This window comes from Dromiciops gliroides, chromosome 3 (genome assembly GCF_019393635.1).
Source record: "Dromiciops gliroides isolate mDroGli1 chromosome 3, mDroGli1.pri, whole genome shotgun sequence".
Taxonomy (NCBI): Eukaryota; Metazoa; Chordata; class Mammalia; order Microbiotheria; family Microbiotheriidae; genus Dromiciops; species Dromiciops gliroides.
Genome location: NC_057863.1, coordinates 235878661 through 235882954, shown reverse-complemented (window position 1 = coordinate 235882954; position 4294 = coordinate 235878661). Strand labels below are relative to the sequence as shown.

The following is a 4294-nucleotide window of genomic DNA, read 5'->3' as shown; positions in this document are numbered from 1 at the left end:
ACAAGAGACATAGTCCAAAACTCAGGTTCGTGCTCATAAAAATAAAATTGGCTTTATCTTCCATGACCTCATGACATCTTGGGTTAAGGATAGGGCTAACTATCCCTCAATTTCTTGAGGAAGTGGCCCCATAACATCCTGATACAATCTGCATCTAGAAGAGTCAATACTGCAAAGAGAGTAGGGCCATTACCTTTTAATGATACCCTGAGTCAAAAGAGGATTCATCTCAAAGTATAAACTCTGTAGTACATCAGTTATTGTTCAGCTATTTTAAATTGTATCTCACTCTTCTTGACCCCATTTGTGGCTTTTGTGGCAAATATACTAGACTGATTTGCCATGTTCTTCTTTAGCTTATTTCACAGATGAGAAAACTGAGGCAAATAGGGTTAAGTGATTTGCTCAGGGTCACATAGCTAGCAAATATCTCAGACCAGATTTAACCTCATGAAGATGAGTCTTCCTGACTCCAGGCACAGCTCTCTAACCAATGCACACATAACTACTCATCTTTAGTACATCACACATGGCTAAAAGCAGGCCTCGATGTTCTGATATGTTTGACTAGAAACAGGTAGGGAAGCTCTAAGCATGCTATGGACATGGCCTTTAAAAGTTCATGTACCAATTCAATCACTGTTACAAAAACAACACTAAAGGTACTAAAGGGGACTGAACTCAGATTAATTGCAATGACAATATTGGTTACAGAGGACAAATAATAAAACACATTCCATCCTTTCCATTACTGTGAATTCTAAATATTGTATACATTGATAGTAGTGGTTATTGTGTCTGTTGTTGTTATTTGTTTTTATATATAATTTTTTAAATTTATTTAGAATTTTATTTTTCCCAAATTACATGTAAAAACAAACTTCAATATCTATTTTTAAAACTTTGTGTTCCAAATTCTCTTTCTCCATGCCTCCCCACCCCACACTCTTCAGAACATAAGTAATTCAATATAAATTATACATGCGTAGTCTTGCAAAACATTTCCACATTACTCAGGTTGTGAAAGAAAACAGACAAAAAACTTTAGAAAAAGAAACTAAAAAATTATGCTTCAATTATATTTAGATACCATCAGTTTGTTCTCTGGAGATGAATTGCATTTTTCATAAGTCTTTCAGAGTTGTCTTGGATCACTGCATTTCTGTTTGCTTTTTTTGTTTGTTTGTTTTGTTTTTTTGGGGGGGGGGTTGTTGTTTTGTTTTTTGGCGGGGCGATGAAGGTTAGCTGACTTGCCCAGCTTCACACAGCTAGTAAGTGTCAAGTGTCTGAGGCTGGATTTGAAATCAGGTCCTCCTGAATCCAAGGCCGGTGCTTTATCCATTGCACTGCCTAGCTGCCCCAGATCACTGCATTTCTGAAAAAAAAATAAGATGTAAGGAAAGAATGAACTGGCATAAAGGGAAAGGGAGCATAAAAGAAGCAAGAAAAAGCTTTTCCAGTGGAGAGGAAGATGGGGAAGTGAGGGAGGTGCATGAACCTTACTCTCATCAGAACAGGCTCTAAGAAGGAATAATATACACACTCAATTAGGTATAGAAATCTATCTTATCCTGCAAAAAAAGTAGAGGGAAGGGTATAAGAGAGGAGTGATAGAAGGGAGGGAAGATTGGGAGAAGGAATAATCAGAAAAAATACTTTTGAGGAAGGACAGGTAGAAAGGAGATAGATAATAGAATAAACAGCAAGGGGATGGAATAGGATGTTAGGAACTAAAGCAATATTAATTGTAGAAAAAAATGAAACAAGGATTTTTTTTTCTGATAAATACCTTAGTTTTCTCAAACATATTGAGAACTGAGTCAAATTTATTAAAATAAGAAACATTCCCCAATTGATAAATGATCAAAGATAGGACCAGTTTTCTAATGAAATAATAACAGCTATCGTGAGCCGTATGAAAAAAAAAATGTTCTAACTCAGTTTTGTTTGGAAAGATGTAGGTCAAAACAATTCTGGGGTAATACCTTATACCCCTTGAATTGGATAATAGGACAGAAGAGGAAAATGACAAATCTTATAGGGAATATAGGGGAAATGAAACACTAATGCCCTGTTGGAAGGGTTGTGAACTGATTCAAGCATTCTATGGAGCAACTTGGAACTAGGCTCAAAAGGCTATAATACATACTCTTTGAGTATGACCTAGCAATCCCATTACTAGGTCTGTATCAAAAAAAGGGCTTAAAAAACAAAAAAAAAATGAAAAGAACCCATATATACAAAAATATTTATAGCAGCTCTTTTCTGGTGAAGAAGAATTGGAAATTGAAGGGATGCCCATAAATAGTGGTATGGCTGAACAAATGATGCTATGTGATTAGGAGGGAATAATATTGTATTATAAGTAATGATGAGTAGGTTGCTCTCAGAAAAACCTGGAAAGACTTACATGAGCAAATGCAAAGAGAAATGTATTATGTACAATGTAACAACAATATTGTAAGATGATCAGCTGTGATTGACTTAGCTATTCTTATCAATGATCCAAGACAACTCTTAAGGATTTGTGATGTGGAATGCTATCTATCCCCAGAGAAGGAACTAATAGTGTCTGAATACAGATTGAAGTATATTTTTTACTTCATTTGTTGTGAGATTTTTAAATTTGTTTTTCACAACATGACTAATATAGGAATGTTTTGCATGACCACACATGTATAACATTGAATTGCTTGCCTTATGAAAGGGAGGTTGGGGAGGGAGGAAAGGAGATAATTTGGAAGACATTTTTTTTTCAAAATGGATATTAAAATAATTTTACATGTAATTGGTAAAAAAGGAAATGCTAAATAAAGAAAAAAGAAAAAAATAGCTATCAGTAAATTCTAGATTTTCTTCTTGCTAAATCAATGTTCTTTTCAATATATTAATATTAACTACCTACATTTTCAAGGAAATGTATTGAGTTATATATTATAACAACACCTCCACATCTCAGTGCACTCATATTGATTGTATGCATCAGGATTCTTTTGTATATAAATGATTGTAGATTTTCTCTAAAATATTTATTTTTCATGCTATAAATTTTTTGTGATCTTCTCTTATTACTAACAAATGAGAAAACTAAGGTACTATATATCCTTTAGTAGAATGAGGTTTCAATTACTCTGAATAATGAGTGCCCTACAACATTCACATGTATTCAAATTGTCATTATTTAAATTTATAATTATTTAAACTATGATAATTGGTTTCAACTCAATAGAAATATATAATGCATAGTAGAATAGGAAATCCACTTCAGGGAGATTATCTGCACTAATCTGAGACTACTTATATATTAAGGGGGTTATTACTGATTTAAAACACAAACTCTGAGTTTTTCAAATAGTGAAAATGGGTTAGTATTCATCCAAATGTATTCATAGCATATTTACTCACGAGGCACATTATAGAACTGGGAGGGGTAATCAAGGTGAATGCTTTAATTTGCAAAAGGAAGAAACTGAAATCCAGATGATATAACTTACCTAGGATATAGTAAGTGATGGGTATAGGATAAAAACCAAGTCTTCATGACATGCTACCCCTCCAATGACAAAGTGATTTTTTTTGTGTTTTTCAATTAGGCAATTAGGCAAACTAACTACATGTATAGCACTGATCCCCTCCTCCCCAAAAATGTTGGACTTGTGATTACAATTTTCTTTTCTTTATTAATACAGTATTTATTTATCTCCCTTCCGTCAAACCCTAAGCCCATACCTTTCACCAGGGCTGCCTGGAAAGATGAAAGAGGAGGTACAAAGAGGCTGAAAGAGACATGGAAGGACCAGAAGGAAGAGGAACCTTCAGAAATATTGGGGAACAGAAATGGTTCCATCACATGGGGAAGAGGATGAGGAAGGCCACCATCAGGCAAAAGAGCCCCATGGCTTCAGACAGGGCAAAGCCCAGGATGGCATAGGAGAAGTGCTGCTGCTTCAGAGAGGGATTCCTGGCATAACCAATCATGAGACTTCCAAAAACAGTCCCAATCCCAGTTCCAGAACCGGCCACCCCTACAGTGGTAGCCCCACCCAGCCCCAATGAACTTTGCTGCTCTGTCAATGTTCCTTGAGACTGTACTAGTTTGGAATCCACATATGGAGACAAATGAGGTCGAGGGAACTGATGCTGCCAAAATGCTGAGGTTCTCATGTGTCCACACCTCTGCCCATCTTAGCACCACTTCAGCAGCTGAGAGCTGCTCCTCACAAAGGCAGGGGTAGAGACGACATTGGCTTAGGTGTACATTCTCAGGGGGTGAGATGCAAAGCCAAAGAGCTAC

The 4294-nt window shown here is 36.0% G+C and overlaps 1 pseudogene; it reads right to left on the bottom strand.

The window, feature by feature from the left end:
• Positions 1–3846: 3846 nt before the first annotated feature.
• On the bottom strand, positions 3847–4266 carry LOC122750459 (annotated as a pseudogene).
• Between the last annotated feature and the right edge of the window lie 28 nt (positions 4267–4294).